The sequence below is a fragment of the Cavia porcellus genome, unplaced genomic scaffold (assembly GCF_034190915.1).
Source record: "Cavia porcellus strain 051 isolate PalLab524CR breed Dunkin Hartley unplaced genomic scaffold, mCavPor4.1 scaffold_21, whole genome shotgun sequence".
NCBI classification, from domain to species: Eukaryota; Metazoa; Chordata; class Mammalia; order Rodentia; family Caviidae; genus Cavia; species Cavia porcellus.
The window spans coordinates 43499011-43517718 of record NW_026947504.1 but is presented as its reverse complement, the minus strand read 5'-3'; the positions used below and the strand labels follow the sequence as shown (position 1 = coordinate 43517718).

Genomic DNA, 18708 nt, shown 5'->3' with positions numbered 1-18708 from the left:
ACAACTCCTCCTCTGCATCACGTCCTCTGCGTCCTGCTCCTGTAGGAGAAAGGAAGAGTGATGGACCGTTTCTTTTCTTAATATCATGTTTGTAAGACCTGAGCCACAAGGTATCAATTCCGAGGACCTAATTAGTTTACTCGCAATAAAGTGCACGCCATTTATAATCCTTAAAATACTCTCTGCTGTATCTGTAGCTTTTAACAGTCTGCATGCTTCCTGGTACATTTCACCAGGGCAATCTCAAACTTAACATCTACCTTGGAGCCTAAGTACATGGCCCCTGTTAGAAAAATGACTTAAATTTAAGGTTAACACATGGTGTTTAAAGTTCTCTGCAGTGTATTTTAAACAAGGTCATTGTTCAACATCAATGGTATGGAAAGGTGAAAGCATCATCTAGCCGGAAGTGTGGTGCTTTTAGAAAAAAACAGCTTGAACCCAAAGCGTTGTGTTTACGTTTGGGAGGTAGAGTCAGGGCCTCAAGGAGCTGATGTGTGTATACAAAGGGTCAGTGAAGCTTTATTCCACGATCATGTCCTACAGTCAAAGCTGTTTCTGAGAAGCCCTACTGCGTAACGGGACATCTGAGGCCATCAGGGCATCAGTGGCACTTTGGAATGAGTCGGAGTCCACAATGACCTCTAGAGGAGGCTCACCTAGGTGACACCGCACTGTATATTAAAATTGCTGTGTGCCCAGAAGGTCAAATTAGGTAGTATTATATATTGTATGCTTGTGTAAATAAATTACAATCTACACGATTATAGTATTATTTTGAACCACTACTCACCCTTCAGAGTGATTACTTTTTTTCTGTGCCAGTACAATTGCTCTGGCACTGCCGATAGGTGTAGGATCCCTTTACCCTGCAAAGTGCATAAAGAAACAGCAAGTAGCAGTCACCACAGGGCTCAGAAAAGGCCGGTTGGAAGAGTGGAAGGGTCCCCCACCCGTGTGTTTGCGATCCTCTATTTTCCTGACAGTGTCAACCCCTTTTAGCAGCCTGGCGCTCCAGGTGGTGGCGAGACTGCCTAGGGACGCTGGGGAGGGAGAGCCTGGAGGCGACCCACGCGGCCGCAGCGGCCCGCGCAGGGAGTGACCTTGGGCGGGGGCCGGGCAGGCGCGGGCTCGGGATCACGGAGGCGAGGTCGGGCCGGAGGAGGTCACGGTGCCCCGCGGCCGCGGGCCCCACGCCGGCTTCCGCGCACGTGGCCCGGCCCGCCCCCTCCCCGCGCTCGGAGCGGCGGCCGCGGCGGGCGGGGCGGGCGCGAGCAGGGCCGCCTGGCCGCTTTCCAGGTCGGCGCACTAATACGGGCGCTGAGGCTCGGCGGCTCCAGTCTGACTGACGCCGGCTGGGGCCGCCGCCGCTGCAGCCGCCGTCTCGGTCCCGCCGCCGTCCGCTCTGCAGCCGCGGGGCGCGCGAGCCAGCGGTGAGTGCGCGGGGCGCTCGGGCGGCGGCGGGGCCGGGTGGGGCGCGGGCGGCCGCGGGCCAGGTAAGCGCTGCGGGCCGCGCGGTGCAGCGGCGGGCCGTGCCAAGTTGCTCTCCACCGGGGAGTCGCGAGGTCCTGCGGTGGGCTCGGCTCTCCGCGCTCGTCACCCGCGTCGCTCGGCGTGGGCTGGGGTGGGGACAGCTCCGGGGACTCGGCCGCGCCCAGACCGCGGCCGCCGGGCACCGCGCGACCTCCCCGCGCGTGGACGCGGGGCGGGGGCGCCCGGGAGCCGAGGCGGGGCGGGCCGGGCCGGGAGGGGCGCGGCCGAGGCGGCCGCGGGGTCCGGCTCCACCCGTTCGCCCGCTCGGGTGGCTGGAGCGCTGGGCACGCGTGTGCGCGCTGTGTGGGGCAGTCGTGGCGACTCTTGGGGCTCAGCTGGCCTCGCTTGCCTCCGGTCTCATCCCCGTACTTGGTGCTCTGCTTACCTTCGAGGCACGCGAAGCGTGTGTGTGTGTGTGTGCGCGTGTGTGTCTGCGTGTGCGTGTGCATGGTGGTGGTTAGGGCTGCTGTTCCAGCATCTCTGGGCCACTGCGCTCGGATGGGTTCGGAGCCCGGGTTCGTCTGTCCCTCCCCGGGCCTGCGGTGCCCGCGCTGCCCGCGGGGAGGGTGCGCGGTGGGGGCCGGAGCCGGAGACTGAGCGACGCCGGCTTTGTGAGCGCCAGGAGCAGCGCGGGCGAAAGCTCGGCGTGGATGGTTAATCACTGACAACTCTTCGCCCCGCTCTTTTTCCCTCCTCCCACCCTCGACCGTGGAAATTTGAAATGATAGTTTAGAAATACTTCTGTTGATTTATTTCTAGGCTGCGATTGCGACTCCTATAAATGATGTAGTTCTAGCTTTGGAACAAAAGTGTTTGTAAGTTCTTTATCCAGTAATTCAGTCGAACACACACCCACGAGGACAGTGAGTTGCTTTTAATGGATTTATTTTACAAGTACCCTTTCAGTGACTTCCTAGATTTCTCAGATGATATCTTGGAAATGTGGTTTGGCTAGAATAATGGGGAATGACTAGAAAGTCATAAGACATTTAATAAGGTTACTGCGTAGGCAATAGCTTCATGTTTGCAGAATCTGTCTGGGTGAAGGAGATGTGAGTATTTCAGGCATGTCTTCTGTGCTAGGACTCTTGTCGGTGTGAGGGAATGCCACTGGGTGTTTACAGTTAAAAAAAAATAGTGGTCTATATTTAAAAAAGAAAGTTAAAAAAAAGAGACCCAAACATTCTGTACTCGAAATAGACAAGGATTCAATAAACGAGTTTCCCCATGCTGGTAGGAATCCACGAGTATGATTTTGGACCGCTGTCAAATTTGTGGTTATCAGGGATACGGCAGATAAGAAATAGATGCGGTAGTTTACAGATAAGCATTTTAAATATGACAAGATGACAAGTTTCGAATAATATATCAGAAAAATAACCTTTAGTGGTTGTAATCGCCTCAGTGAGGGCAAGCTGACTGTTCACTAGACAGCCTTAGGCCTCGAATCTGTTCTGACACAACCAACTTCATTTTTCTGCTTGACTGGCTGTCTTTGTCAGAGTTGTTTTATGCAGGAGTTCTGTGGTTTCAAGCTCTGCCTAAGAGAATGCCAGCATACTCTTGATCAGGGCAAACTCGTTTTTATCAGTGCCGTGCGTTGTTTACTAAAAATCAAAAGACCAATTTTAGGTTAATCCATTAAGTACACATATGGCGCCCCGGTTCATGAACATCTTTACCTGATTCTGGTTTGAAACCGAATTGGACAAGAAGTGAGTCAAATACAGGGGTTAGGGTTGATGTTGACCTTATGGGGAAATTTCATTTGATTCTCAATCAGTTCAGTTTGGAACCAGAGGATTGAGAGGATTGCAGAGGATTGAGTTCCTCAAACGATGTCCCACTTACAGTTCTAGCATCTTTGATATTAGTCTTTTTAAACTCAACATAACCTATTTGAATTTTTCCTTTAAATTTTTCTTCACTCTTACTTATACATCCCTGAATAACAAGTAATCAGGTTTTCACGGGTATGAACTGCAGCATCTTACCTAAAACATGAGAATGCTTACCTAAGACATGAGAATGAAAGTTTTTTTTTTTTTTTAATTTTTTTTGTCTTTTTCCTTTTTATCGGTACCGGGGATCGAACTCACAACTGCCTGCTTACAAGGCAGGCGCTTATGCCGCTGAGCTAAATCTCCAGCCCCCAAAGGTTTTGTTTTTTGATGAAACATTACTAAAAATAGCTGTAAGTAGTAAACAACTAAAAAATTTGCTCATGCTTTCAAATGTAGCCCGTTGGGGTAGATAAAATTAAGAAGTTATTTCATAATAGGAAAATACTCTATTTCAATTGTGCAGATACTTTAATTCTGATTAACTAGAGAGTGGAATATACTTTGCTAAATTGGAGTGATGGTGTTTAGCAAGTGGCACTGTAGCACTGAGCCAATCCACTTATGTGTATCTGACTTTATTATGTAATAAGCCACACAGCTGTTTCATGATGTTCAACTGAAATATGTAAAAATTGTAATGCTTATCCATAGTGTATGCTCCGATTTAAGGGAAGGTAAAGATGGTGACGAATAAATGCTTTCACAACTATACCACATTAAATTTTAAGGGTTTTCTTTTTTGCAGGACTGGGGATTGAATCCAGGGGTGCTCTACCACTGAGCTGTATTTTCCAGCCCCTTTTATTTTTATCTTGAGGCAGGATCTCACTAAGTTGCCCAGGCTGGGATCAAGGTTTCAGTCCTGCCTCTGCCCTCAAGAGTGCTAAATTTTTAAATTTTAATGAAGCTTAGTACAGGCTTTCTGTTTATTATTTTGAGCATTTGGGGAAGAATTTAGAATCAGGAGTATGTACAGAATAAAACAGTAAATATAACGGAACATCAAAAGCATGAATCTCCTTAAATTGTTGTAATTTTAGGCTGTCAGATTTATATTTTCTAGGTTACTGTTGCTAGCGAGTTGAAAAGTTATTCTTTAAAAAGGACAGTAATTTCCTAAGTACTTATTGTAATGGTGTTATGCCAGTGAATATCTATGTTAAGAGTAGGGACATAGCAAAATGTAAATAGATGTTTCCTGCAATAAACTAAGCTTGTAAAGTAAACATTTCTGTAAATTATGTCTTTTGGGAAATTTGTGTCAACTGAAGTTATTAAGATTTCAAGATCCTTGTTAGCATTAGAAGTCATCACACTGCTGCTGAAAGCTGGAGGTGGCTGCTGCTCGGCGCCCCCGCTTCCTGCCCCAAACCACACCATGCCCATCTTCCCCATTCCCCTCACAAACTGTTCTCCTTTGGTGTCAGCTTTGGGCTGAGCCTTTTCCAAGCTCATCTGAAAGGCAGAAAGTGAATTATACAGCATAACCTGGCTGTCCTCTTCTGTACGCCTTTACCCAAGCTGAGACAGAGTCCCTTTTCCTGCCCTCTCCCCTCCACAAGGTCCTCAGGTAGATTGCAGCTTCCCTGGTTTGGCGGGACTAGAGGGTACTGCCTTCGCGAATTTTCTGTGATGATCCCGGTGCCGGTGCCAGGTGTGTCTCCTTTGAGCTCCTCTGATCTCTTCGTGTTTACCACTCTTGGCACGTTTTGTCTTGTATTAAGTTACTCATAGATTAATTTTTTTCTCCTCAGACAATTCTTACAAGATCCTTACAGGAGGTGGCTGTGTTTTACCTACTGTTTCATTCCCTTAATGGGGTTGATCACTGTGCCCTGCATAGTAGTCAGTCAATAAATATTAATTGAATGACTAATCTTTTCGCTGAACTTGTAAATCTGTACAAGCATTTCATCTATGGAGCAGATCTTAAAGGTCTGTTTTTCAAGAAGCCAGTGTTGAACTGGAGCTAAGGACTTGTCAAAAGGCTCTGAGAAGTGACTCTGAAATCCCCCAGTCCAGTTGGGCCTCCTCCAGAATACTGTGGCTGAGCATTACAGTCAGGAAAGCTTCTATGATACTCTTATTGCATTAGCAATTTTCCATATCAGATTCACTACATACACAATGGAACCCATTTAGCAAGAAGAAAAAAAAAGCCCCAGATTTTAATGTGATATGGCTACCACAGTGAAACTCTAATGTGATTCTGCAGAAAATTGCTAACACGATATGCTGACCCCTGCTCCTCCCAGCCCTACCATAGCCACATAAACATTGATACTGTTTTTAGTATATGTATTTCAGCTCATACTCACAAAAGGAAAGTATCAGGCTGCTTCCTGAGATGAGCTTCTGCGTTGTTCAGGTGTTCAGGTCAGCTGCATAAAGGGTCTCATTATCTGCAGTGTCAGAGAACTAAGTCTTCATCTTCCTCTGTTCCCTGCTCATTTATATCAGACAATAGTGCAAATGCAAAATCTTATCTGCAAATACATCATGTTCTGCTCAATCATTCGGTATTAATAGAGTTAATACACAATAATGTAAGAAGTAGAATTTGTTTATTTATTTATTTATTTTTTTTAATTTTATTTAAGGAGAAAAGAAAAAAAGCAGAGAAAGGGTACAAGTTATACAGATTTGCAGAAAAAAAAATGAACAGTAGGAAATTACTAGTTAATGGATTACATATTGTCATCTTAGAAATAATTGTTCAAGTCACAAAATTAAAGCTTGTAAAGTAGACATTCCATCAATGATACTGCAAACAGTTCTGTTCAATGATCCAATAAAACTCTGTGATATCATTTTCTATCTTATACACTTAAATATACATGCAGTTATATAGTACAGAGCACTTTCTTTTCCTCTCTTTTGTACAATGACTATTACACATTTTGGGTTTCATTGCTCCCATGGTTCTTATTACTTTTTTGGAAGAGAGTAAAACCAAATGTGACATAACAGAACAGAATCGGTCAAGTCAAAGGGGTGGACATAATAGATAATGTGAAAACATAATACAAGGTGATCAACAATGGTTACCATAATGCCTCCCGCTATCTCTAATAGAATTGCCTATATTGTTAGTTACAATACAATTGAACAAAACTGTAAAGAATAAAACCGACAAAACCAAAACATTGGAGACATTGTAGGTCTTCAAAAATAGATAAAAGTCAATGAGAATGGGCGTCATAATGAATCTCATTATCTTCACAGCTGATGCCTAAATTTTCGAACCTGATACTATTCAGCAAAACAGAATGGGGGAACATCAGTTAAAAACCAGATGGTGAGAGTAATACAGGGCTTTAAATCGAGGTAATGGAAAGTCAAAGTGGGTTACTATAATATATCCTGCTATTTTTTTCCTTTAATTAAAAGGATAAAAATAAAAAAGTAAATAATGGAGTGGAGATTGAGATAAAAGAGGGCATAACAACGAAACAGCACAGATCAAAACATAACCATTTAAGCAGAATAGTGTTTCACCACCAGATAATCCTGACCTAAAAGTAGTTACCATATTATCTCTTTCCTTGAAATCCTTGAGTACAACTTCGTATACTGTAGCATTAAGTATATCAAAACAATGTAAAACCATTCAAGAGAATGACAGCATTACAGAGTATTTAGAATCGACTAACAGAAAATGAACAATGGTTTCTGTATAATCTCCTTGTCTTTAAAAGGTTTTTGCTTATACTATCATACATAATAAAATCCAGTAAGATACAACCTATTTGGACCATTGGAGACAGAAGGACAAAAGCTAGATGAGACTTCAAAACAAGATGATACTAAATCAGTATTACCTATTAAGATGTCATTTTCTCCAAAATAGCTGTTCCTATCATCCAATCTTCTCTGCCTCATTTCTGTTGAGCTCTTATTCTGTCAGTAGCTGTCAGTTTGTCTTCTTCACTTTGTTCTCTGCTCCATTCGTTGTGGCCTCCATTATTTCTGGATTCTTTGTATTTTTCTTTTTTTAGAATATCCTGCAATACTCTCTGTAGAGTTGAATTGGTGGTTGCAAATTCCCCCAGTTCCTCTTTATCCTGGAAGCACCTTGTTTTTCCATCAATTTCGAGGGACAGTTGTGCAGGATATCTCAATCTTGGCTGGAGATTATTATCTTTCAAAGCTTGAATTATTTCCCCCCAAGCTCTTCGTGATTTGATGGTTTGTGCAGAGAAATCTGCTGTAATTCTGATGGGTGCTCCCTTGTAAGTGGTCTGCTTCTTGTCTCTGACAGCTTTTAATATTCTGTTCTTGTATTGAATTTCTGGAATTTTTATTATTATATGCCTGGGTGTTGCTCTGTTTGGGTTGTAGGTAGCTGGGGTCCTGTATGCCTCATACATCTGAGTATCTTTACCTTTTGCTAAATTAGGAAAATTCTCCTGGATTATTTCTGTGAGTAGCTTTTGTAGTTCATTTGTTTGTGTCCCTACTTCTTCTTTTATGTTCTTAATCCTTAAGTTATGGCTCCTCTTATCATCTTCTTGTCTTTGTATTATTGCTGTTTGTTTCTTTGTTATTTTTAAGAAGTTTTTCATTTCATTCTCCCATATTACAATTCTGCCCTCCAGTTCAGATAGTCTGTCCTTAGTTTCTTTCAAGCTGTTATGCCAGTCTTCGATAGACTTCTTAGTTTCTTGGTAGTCCCTTTGAACCTGCTTCACGTATTCTATGCTTTCCCTGTTTTCTCCATCAAACACTTCTCCCCTCTTTTTCTGTTCTTCCATTCCACCATCTGTTTTTTCTTGGGTGGTGCTTAGTATTTCTCTAACTATTTTGCATACTTCTAGCTTCAGGTCGTTGATAACTTCATTCCTGAATTGGTCTATGAGGCTCTCTATATGGCGCCTTATGTGTAATGGTGCGGTGTCTGTTATTGCCTGTTTCTCAGAATTGGGGGCCGAGGAGCCTTTCTTGTTGCTGCCTCTTCCCATATTCTCTGTTCCTTATGTATGCAAGCTTATATGAGAGGCCTAGCTTCTCTCTCTGTCAGCCACAGCCTGATCGAATTGCGCCAGTTAGGTGTTTCCACTCACTGCTGCACACCAGGCAGCCTACGCGGGGGCCCGCCCCTCCCGGCCTCCGTCAGGCTCTGGGATCTGGGTTGGCCAGCCTACGGGGTCCGCCGGCAGCGTCACGCAGGCCAGGCACTTTTCACCAATTCCGCCCGACAGGGGAATGTGTGGCTGGAGTCGCCAGCGCGCCCTGCTCCCGCAGGACTGCCCGGGCCCAGAAAGTCCGCTGGAGTCAAACTGTGGTGGAGTGTCAGTTTCTCTCACTCACCTCGCCACAAGTCAGAACATGCCTCCCTGCCTGTCCTGTTTTCGACTCCGTTCACAGACTCCCGTTCTCAGAGTTTCCGTGCGTCTCTCTCCTTGCCGAGCCGATGTAGAGGCAGCCAGCCACCGCGCGGCGGGAAACCCAAATGGCGTGGGGTCCAGCCTCAGCAGCGAGGCTTTTCTGTTCCTGTTTTAGCACCAGGACTGCATTCCGAGTTGGTTTCTCTCAGCCGAGTTCGTTCCTGAGTCAGCAGAGCATAACTCCACCTGCTTATGTCTCTTTAGTCCGCACCATACCTGGCTTCTGAGCCTAGTTTTCAGAGAGCCTCCGGTAGTTGCTGTTATCTGTCCGCCATGTTCTCCCGGAAGTCCTAGAATTTGTTTAAAGCAGCATGCCTGGAAAATATATTCAGTTGAACAGTTTTAATTGGTAAATTCTAATCCACTGGAAACCAATTTTCAAGAATCACAGAGTCTACATTGTATAATTTAAATTCAATTTGGTTTCAAATGAAATGCAGAAATATTAAGAAATAGATTATAAATGTATGTGCCCAGGAACATAGCACTTTAGAAGTCATAAAAATGAAAAGATTATGGTACGTTCCTCTTATTCCACAGTCCACATTTAGTTTAAAGAAATAAATGTAAATGTAAAGGAGACTGTTGTAGTTCTGTATTTTCCTGTAATAACCATTTCAATATTCTTTATAAATACTAAATATCAACTCCTCCCCCATTAGCTCATGTCACTGATGGGATTGTCTTTATACGAACATCCCCTTAATATTTTATGTCTGACCACTTCCTTTTTTTCTTCCTCCAATTTAAGTTTGAAAGACTGTATAAGTGGGAAATGTATAGCTGTCCATCGTGAAATGACCTAGTTCTGTGACCCTGAGACGCAGTCTTCTGTTTACCAGCAGTGGGATTACCAGGGATGACCATTCATCCCCAAATTCCTTTTCTCAGTATTTTGCCAATGGGCAGAGTAATTTGGAAACTATGCACCGCTCCTGAGGCTGTTCAGAAGTGCTGGTGGCATCTGGATTTCTAAGCTGGTGTGGTGCAGTGGTTTGGAGCTGAAATAACCCTCAAAATGTTCACTGCATTGAAGGCGTGGTCCCCGATGCAGCACGGTGGGCCCTGGGGAAGGGATCATGTCGTCACTCATGACGGGGGTGCTGACTTCACCAATGAAACATCCCACTGATGACTTCACAGCAGCAGCGGCTGGTAGGAAGTGGGGACGAGTTGAAGGGAGTGGGTCATTTGAGTGTGACCCTGGGGATTAAATCTCGTCCCTACCCCTTCCTTCCTGTTTTTCTGCTTCTGGCTGTCCTGCACCCGGCCACTTGCTGTGCAGTACCTGCTCCACCATGATGCGCTGCCTCACCACAGGCCACAGCAATGGGGCCAAGTGGCCGTGGACAGAAGCCACGAGCTGGAAGTAAACCTTTTCTCCCTTAAACTGATTTATGGCAGGAATCCGGTCACAGCAGTGGCAAGCTGACCCACACAGATGACGACTTAGAGAAGATTCAGAGGTTTTGGCAAATGTGGGAGGGAGTGAAGGCTTGAACTTGATTCTGGACACACGTCTCTAATGCTGGCTTTTTGCAGCCTGCTTCATGTCATGAAATAGCTTCTTGTACCCAGTCTAAGACTTTTCACTTCAAATGTGTTAAATTGTTTAGGAGCCAGTGGTTTCTTAGTGTGTGTGTGTGGATTTGTTTTTATAAAATGCAGTGATTGTGCCGTGGTCAGCGTAGTCCTCAAAGGATTTTGTGCTAACTTCTTATGGGATATGGAGAGTGTGGAGCAGATCTGCAGATCTTTTAGAGGGAAATTTGATGAATGGTAGCATTTTACTAAAGTGCCAGGCATTGCTTTGTGACTTTTATTTTTCATAACTGGAGATTGAAACCAGGGCCTTCACCATGAGCTACTTACTCTCTTACCCCACCTTTTTTTTCTTACCCTTTTTTTGAGACAGGGTTTCACTAAATTGCTAAGTTTCCCAGGCTGGTTTGAACTTGCTATCCTCCTGCCTCAGCCTCCCAGAATGCTGGAATTACAGGCAGGCACCACTACATTTCCCTGGTACTTTCTGAACATTTTTGTATTTAACTTTAACTGATTTGATAGTACCATGTTTTAAAAAATAATGATAACCCAAAAAAGAATTTGAAGATTCTGTTAGTTTTTGCCTCATAGTCATAGTAGGATACTTTTTTTTTTTTTTTGTCACCAGGGATCAAATTCACAACCTTGCGTCTGCGAGGCAGGTGCTGATGTCGCTGAGCTAAATCCCCAGCCTTAGTAGGATATTTTTTCCCGTTACTTACACTTAATTATAAATCCATGACTTCATCTTAATGTTTTTCTGTACTGAAAATCACATGAAGGAGAGCTGGTTTGATGGGATGAGTTGTATGGACATGTAGCTGATTTTAAAACTTAGGCATCAGCCCAGCTGTGAAGGTTGAAGGCACCCAAGCATGCAGAGGAGAATGCTATAGAAAACAGGTTGGCAGATGCCCCTGATAAGCATCACACATTTGGCCCGGTTTTGCTAGTATTGAAGGCTACCTGCCTTAGCTGGTGGGAGGTTTGCTATGCACGGGTCAGGGAATCACATCAGCGCCTGTAACATGCTTGTATGGGAAAACCATTCTGATTTCCGAATGTCACAGGGAAACAAAGTACAACTTGTTTATAAGGTGAGACCACCAGTGACTCATGGAGGGACTGTTTATTTTTAACCTTGTTAGACTGTTAGAGACCAAAATTAGTGGTAACGAATGTGGAAAGTGATAAAACGCTCTAAGCTAAAAAATGTTAGGTCTCCCCTAGTTTTCTTTCTCTTGATGCATTTTATCACGTTTTTTGTTGTTTTCTAATGGCAGCAGAATGTCTTTTCAGGAACAGGAGTTGGATCAGATGTTTGCCAAATACAAACCTTTGTGTGTATAAATGCTTCCTTTTCAGCTTGCTGACTAATTACATGTTTGCACAAAGCAGTCATTGGGTGTTGGCTGTGTTTGCAAACACTGACAAGTTGGTACCTAGATATTATTTCAAAGAAATGGTACCTTCTTTGTCTTCTATTGTTATTGCACATAAATTACTTTCAAGACACTCTAAATATACTTTAAAAAACTATTGTTTTGATTTTATTTTGGGAGTTTAAAATGTTGAGACGTTTGGATGTAGCAGTTGCTTTAAAATGTGAAACTTTAAATTTATGAGACTTTATAGTTTATTAATTAGACCTTTATTTACTCTGTGTCTGTTGTATCTAAATTGCTATGAGGCCCTAAACCAGGCCCTGGGGACCACACAGTGAAATAGAAGTAACAAAACAAAAATGAAACCCTTGTCTCCAGGATTTCATAGCCCTTAGCGTGAGGGAGCTAAGGAAAGCAGATAGCAAAATGTTTCTTCATTAGTGAGATTATTTAGCAACTTCCCTTGTTATAACTTTCTTGGATTTATTGTTATATTTTTCCTGGTTAGAATTCCAGTTTTTGTGTGTAAAAATTTCAAGCCACTCTTGACATGAATAATAGGATGATCCCATTTGAGGTCTGGGAATATAAATAGAGGCAAAATAGAAGACATGAGGAATAAAGATTCTTGCAGTCGATTGCTATGAGGATGTGGGGATGCTGAGGCTGCCCCTGGCCCCTGCAGGCAAGCACTGCTTCCTACATCCCCTGTTTTCCCAGTGACCTACTGGCTCAAGTGTGAATGTGAACCCCTGCAGTAGACTTCCGCCACCCCTTTCCGTGGCGGGGCTATGTGTGTGTGTGCGCGTGTGCTACCATACTCCAGTATGGAAGGCAAAAAAGAACTATTCAGTTTCAGCCAGGGGCCAAAACAAAAGCAAACAAACAAGCAAGCACTTTAAGGGTTTTAAGAGGACAATCACATGGTGAGAAGCCTGTCTGGAGGACCACATCAGGTGTGCGCTAGCACACAGGAAGCAGATTTCATTGTACTCAAGGATGAAAAGTCTGAGCTTTCCCAAACAGCAGTTCACAGCCCAGCTTACCAGTGATTATTGTTTATCAGTTCCTAAGCTCTGCCCTTCAGGTGGCCTATGGTCAGAACACTGCAGGCCCTCAAACACACGTATTTATAAAACCTTTTAAATGGCTCATTTATCATTAAAAAACATTTAAAATATTATTTATAGCCACTTAACACTATCAAGGTATCTTCATTTAAATTGCTGTTTTATATAACATCACTTTTTTCCCAATTTTCATTTTGTTATATGTTTGTAACACATCAGGGTTACATTCCTTGTGGAGACTTGGTGTGTGAGCATATCACGTTCCAATTCCTTTTTTTCGTTTCTTACCTTTCCAGCTTCTTCTATCTCTGGATTCTCTTCCTTCATGACAGTGAGAAACTACCTCCCTAGTTCTTATTATCTGTCTTTTATTTTGCTCTTTATTTTCACTCTGACTTTATCATATCATATCAATGTGATACTTAAGTTGGTGTGCCTGATTTATTGCACTTAACATTGTGGTCTCAAGGTGCATCCATTTCCTGCAAATAACTCAAATTAATCTTTCCTTATGGTAGAGTTGTAGTCCATGCATATAAATGCCACGTTTTCTGTATCCATTCATCTGTGATAGACATATGGGCTGCTTCCAAGATTTGGCCATTATGAATTATGCTGCTATAAACATAGTAATGTAGATCTCACTCTAATATGAAGTCTTTATCTCTCTCAAAAAGATACTTAGAAGGGGAATACCTGGGTCAAGAGGAATTTCTAATTTTTTGAGGAATCTCCATATTGATTTTCATAGTAGTTATACTAGTTTATATTCCTACTAACCATGGAGAAGGGTTCTTTTTTCTCTGCAGCCTCTCCAACATTTGTTATTGTTTGATTTCTTGGTGATAGCCACTTTTTCTGGAGTAAGATACACCCTTGGTATTGTTTTAATTTTCATTCTTATAATAGCCAGAGATGTTGAACATTTTTTCATTTTTCTATTAGATCTAATGCCAGTACCTCAAACCCGTTAATGAAATTGAAAGGGAAGGAATATTCCCAGAGTCATTCTGGAAGCACATTACCCTGATTCCAGAAGCAAGCAAAAACAAAACAACACAACAGAATGACAAGCCAGTCTCTTTAATGAACATAAACACAAAAATCCTCAACAGATACTGGCAAACAGAGTGCAGCAAATCATCAATTGAAGCAGACACTGTTGAATGTTCAGGATGCAGGGAAAGCATCATATAATTTTGTCTTTCAAAGAAATTTATTGTATCATATTAACACAATGAGCTTTAGGCAGAAGATAGAGTGATTGCAAAAGGCTTGTTCACAAAGAAGTCCATTGATGTTATTGATAAAACTGGGTCTTTCAGGCCAGGGATTTAGCTCAGTGGCCTAAGCACCTGCCTGGCAAGCACAAGGTTGTGAGTTCAATCCCAGGTACCAAAAAAGGAAATAACATCAGACTACATTATAAAGCTTAAAACTGGGTCTTACCTTCATTCACTCAACATTTAATAATTTCTCCTGCATGCCAGACTGGTGCCCTAGGTGGTAGAGATCATGATGTGCCATGGCCTGTGGTCTTTAGAAGAAGTTCAGCATCTCTGGGGAAAACTAACAAATGCAAGTAGTCAAGTGTGGCAACGGCATGAAGTTGTGTACTCACCTCTGTGAAAGTCCAGAGGCCAGGCACAGCTATCACCATTGCTGCCTAGGGACCACCAGAGAAGGTTTCCAGAAAACTGGCTTCCAGCTTCTTCCTGAAGGTGGAGCAGAATGTAACTGCACGGAGGCCCTCGGGCACAGTGGGAGGGAGGATGGGCAAAGGGGGCAAGAAGAGAGGTGACTGCAAATGTAGGTGCTATATGGGGCTGGGGATTTAGCTCAGCAGCATAAGCACCTGCCTGGCAAGCAGGCAGTCGTGAGTTCGATCCTTGGTACCGATAAAAATGAAAAAAGACAAAAAAAAAAAAAAAATGAAATGTAGGTGCTATATTGTAAAGAGTTATTTGGAGTTGATTTTGCAAGTATCAGCACACACAGCCCCCGCTCCATTGTGTGTACTGTTTTTTTAAAAATGTAAAACAGTCAAATACATACTCATATAGAAGTTTAGAAGAACCACTTAAAGCACAAATATGGCACTTTAATCCCCACTCACAAAAGTATTGCCTGTCCCATACTGTGCAGGTCCTAGCAAGATGTACCCTTGGAATGTGACCGAGATCCTGTCTGGACCTGGAATGGACTCCTATGGGAGTCTGGACAGGAGGACGCTTTCTGAGGGGTGACTGGTGAGGTGGTGGTGAATTAGGAGTCAGTCGCCTGCATCTGCAACCTTACTAGGGAGGCCAGGGGTGGGACATGTTTAAGACATAAGTGACAGAGTAGCATTGGTAGGATTGGTGGCCAATTAGACGTGGGTTGAAGAAAAGAAAGCAAAGCAGTTTGCATAAGAGTGGCCTGAGTCAAGGGTGGCTGCTTACCTTCTAGCTTAGGCAGTGGTTAGAGGATGGGGAGCTGACACTTGGATGTTGCTTTGCCATTGTCGCATCTGCCAGAAGCATCTCCCTGTCCCAATTTGCTGCTCAGATTTGCAGTAGTCTTTGAAATCCCATAAGCACACTTGTTTAAACTGAGTCTAAAAAAGTTGCAATAGCTCTATGAACTTTTTTCTCCTTCATCTCTATTTCTGAGATATTTTTCTTTCTTTCTTTGGGACTTTCTTATTCCTCCACTGAGGCATGTGAGGAAAAATGCAAGTACTGCTTGTTAATAATGAAAAATAATGTTAAAATAGTTCACATTTTAAAGTGCCTCTATGAACATCCTCTCAGTATGACTACATAAAACGTAGAAATTACTTCGATTTTATAGAAGAAGAAACTGCATCAGACTGATTAACTACTTGAATAACACAGTTAGTGGCGGAACTAGCACACAGGCTTGAATCTGCTTTTCTAGATCCTATGTTTTGTCCATTACATCATGTTCCCTGTTGTTCGTGGTGGTACTAGTTAAAGTGTGGGCCTTTCCCAACCTGAATTAAAAATACCACCCTTAGGGGCTGTGATGTGCAGTGTTTCCTAAAAAGAATATAAATTGGAATGCTAGAAACTCAAAGCCATAAACGTCAGGCCAGTAAAGCCATTAATAAGCTCTACAAGGTAGTGTTGGCCTTCTCTTATGGGTTGCTTACCATGAAAATGTTCAACTGTGCTCGTAATATAAACAATACTACATTTAGTAAAAATGCAGCATTCTAAGTCTACTTTATTTTTTTATTTAAGATTAAAAAGACATAGAAAAAAGCAGCAATACAGACAAACAACAACAAGAAACCAAATACAATAACGGTTTAGGTTTACAAAACAAGATACAGGAATTTGACAATGGTTGTAATATTGCATACTGTTATCTTCAAGAGAGTTGCTTAGACTAACAGATATAGACATGTAAAATGGAGCTAAACATGAGTATTAACTATTCTTTTCCAATAACCAATACAATTAGTATAGTCATTTTAGCTATCATACATATATATAATATAAAAATTTACATTTTTTCCTTTTTTCTTCCTTCTTTCCTCCTTTCCCTTGTTCCAATTACTTTTCCTCTTTGAACAGTTTCTCATCCTAACTCAGTATTTATAGTAGATTTTGGAACATACATAATTTTTCAATTTTCTAAGTCTGCCTTAAAGTGACCCAAATTATCAGATGTATCCTTTTGAAATCCTCTTTCTGCTTTAATGTCTATTTTACATACCTTTCAGTCTACATCAGAATGAATAAAATAGTAAGTAGGCAATGAAAGAGTCATTTTGTGTTCAAAAGAAGTGTTTGTGTACAACAATAAAAACTTTAATCTTTTTATTTAAAAAAATAACTTTGGGATTAGGAATGTAGCTCAGCGGTAGAGAGCTTGCCTAATATGAGCGTGACTCTCAATTTGATGAACAATACCGAGAGACACAATTATTAATTTATCTTTTAAAAAATTTTAAAGATAATAAAATCCAACACATCAAAACAGAATAAAACCAATCAAAATAAGCAAAATTAGTATAGAACTTCTCGAAGCAGGATACTAGGAAAACAACAGTAACTGCCATAGTATATCTTGTTATCTTCACAATAGCTGTCCATTCCATCAGGTATAGCAAAATCAAAACAGGATAAAACCAGCCAAAACAGAACATTGAATAAAGCAAAACAACTAATCTGAACAAAACAGTGAGAAATATATTGGATTTCAGACAAGATAGAAGGAAATCCCTCATATTTGCTATATTGCCTGTTGTCTTCCTCCCAATATAGGCACAAATTGCTGGGCCCAGGCCTGCAAAATCAACCCAACAACAAGCATTTAGTTGCTTTTTGTACCTTAGTTGCTATCAATTCAGCCTGTTCTCTGAACCAGCCAGTTGGTTATGGGGTGTGTGTGTGTGTGTGTGTGCGCGCGCGTGTGATGCTGATAAACTCATCGGAGGCACTATTTGACTTTTCCTGGGCCCCGAATCTCTTGTGTTGCTTTCCAGAAATGCTGGTTAGTTGGCTTCTTGGTGGTTTCCTTCCAGTCCCAGCATGGCCAATTCTTAAGAGGTGCTGACTTTTCTCTTCCTCAAGATATATAAATTTGTAAGTAAATGAATAATTTCAAATTTCCATGAAAAATGATGTCTAATCAACATTAATACTCTTACTGAAAAATCAAACTGCATGGCAAGAAAGCTGTGTCTCAGGGTTGCATGTGAAATTTAAATCAAGACTTCCAAAATGGTTTATTAAGTCCCAAAGGCATACTGACCTTAGTATTTCGTATGGTAAGCATAAGGATGCCTGGTATAACCAAGAGTGTTCTTATGACCCAGATAAATCATTTTTAGTCAGGATCTTTAGTTGCATGTAAAATGCTGTATTACTATAAGAAATTAAGCTATTGTTAGAGAGTATCTAATTTTAAAGTAAGAGTTGAACATACTTTATTGCCCCCTCATGAAACTTTTGACTTTCCTTTTATTATTTTTATTCTATAAGCTTTTATCTATTTTTAAATTTTATTTTAAAGAGAATAAAACCAAACAAAATAAAACAGAATAAAGCCAATCAAAACAAAACAGTGAAAGTGATATAGAATTTCAAAACAAGACAATAGGAAATCAACAATGGCTACCATAATACCTTGTTATCTTCAAAATTGCTGCCCATACCGTCAGACATAATGAAATCAAACAAAACAGAACAGGATAAAACCAATCAAAACAGCACATTGAAGAAAAAAATAATAAAACAGAAAAAAACAAAACAGAACAATATTAGATTTCAAAACAAGACAGAAGGAAATCCCCATAATTGCCATATTGCATATTATTATCCTCTAAATAGATGCTCAAGACTACTGGCCTTAGGTTGCAAAGTCAGTCAAACAATACAATTGTTGTTTTTGTACCTCAGTTGCTATTAAGTCAGCCCGTGTTCCTCTGAATCAGCTGGTTGCTTATGGGGGGTAGGTGTGTGTGTGTGTGTGTGTGTGTTTTGTCTCCTAGCCCATGTGCTGGCTGGCTCATGGGAAGGGTACATTGGCTTCTTGTTTCCTCCCATGCCCTGTGTGGCTGCTGCTGGCACACAGGAAGGGCAAATTGGCTTTTTGTTTCTCTTCCTGGGCCCCACATGGCTGCCACTGGCTCACAGGAAGGGCCTCTATAAACTTTTATTGGGTGAGATTTAAGTAATCCTGTGTTACTTTATTTGGGCTGCAGTGTACTCAAACCCAGGAGTGATGGTCAAAAGTATATTTGAAAAGTGAACTTCAAATATTCTTCAAGTATTTTCATTAAGCAGTTTGGTTCTATTATATTCTTATTTCAAGAGGGATCATAAAGTGACTTTTGTGAAAGAATGAATTTCAAATTGTATAGATCTTATTGCTTTCAAATTACAGAAATTCTAAGTTATTACAAGTTTTAAAACAACTTTATGTTAGTAGT

The 18708-nt window shown here is 41.7% G+C and overlaps 1 protein-coding gene across 4 annotated transcripts in view; it reads left to right on the top strand.

Moving 5' to 3' along the window:
• Positions 1–1298: 1298 nt before the first annotated feature.
• Smad9 (SMAD family member 9) overlaps positions 1299–18708 on the top strand; it is a 73172-nt gene continuing 55762 nt past the window's right edge. For 3 of the 4 annotated variants that reach the window (XM_005007043.4, XM_003477429.5, XM_063232631.1), the window contains exon 1: positions 1299–1433. The gene's annotated coding sequence lies outside the window, so the exon portion shown is untranslated. Of the gene's footprint in view, positions 1497–18708 lie in introns of all 4 variants that reach the window. The other variant, XM_013141088.3, reaches the window with a different exon arrangement.